This window comes from Alligator sinensis, unplaced genomic scaffold, assembly GCF_000455745.1.
Source record: "Alligator sinensis unplaced genomic scaffold, ASM45574v1 scaffold738_1, whole genome shotgun sequence".
NCBI lineage: Eukaryota > Metazoa > Chordata > Crocodylia > Alligatoridae > Alligator > Alligator sinensis.
The window spans coordinates 3355-3884 of record NW_005842382.1 but is presented as its reverse complement, the minus strand read 5'-3'; the positions used below and the strand labels follow the sequence as shown (position 1 = coordinate 3884).

At 57.5% G+C, this 530-nt stretch overlaps 1 protein-coding gene across 1 annotated transcript in view; it reads right to left on the bottom strand.

The window, feature by feature from the left end:
* LOC102369842 (sodium channel protein type 1 subunit alpha) overlaps window positions 1-530 on the bottom strand; it is a gene marked incomplete at its 5' end in the record, with an annotated part of 86956 nt that overhangs the window by 83077 nt on the left and 3349 nt on the right. The gene's annotated exons all lie outside the window — the stretch shown is intronic.

Here is a 530-nt window from a genome sequence, read left to right as displayed (position 1 = left end):
ATTGGAGGGCTCAGGGGAGCAGGCAGAATTTACAGAAGGAAATTAGGGGGGACAAGTGGGTTCCATGGGAGGGAATGGGGAGATTGGGGAGCTAACAAGGTCTATACAGGGGATCAGGGGGGCAAGTGAGGTCTGCAGGGGAGTTGTTGGGGTCCAGGAGGGCTTGGTAGGATCAAGGGGGCTTGTGGTGGGCTTGGGGGAATGGAAGGTTCTCTCCCCCACCCCCAGGCCCAGGGGCTATTTTTAGTTACCCAACCCCCTGCCCCGCCCCAGATGAACAACCTCTCCCAGACAACCATCCTCCACATCCCTCCCACCCATTCCCCCAGTCCAATTTACTTTCTCAGGTCCTGGCACTGGTAAATGCCAGTAGAACCAGAACCCAGAGTGGCTTGCAGGATGGAGGGTTCGGTAAGCTCTGTAGGGAGGAGTCTAGCTGGCCCCTGGTGAGGGAGGTTGTCCATCTGGGAGTGGGTGGAGAGGCCAGGGGGGCTAAAAATAGCTTGTTGCCAGGGGTTTGGGTAGGGAAA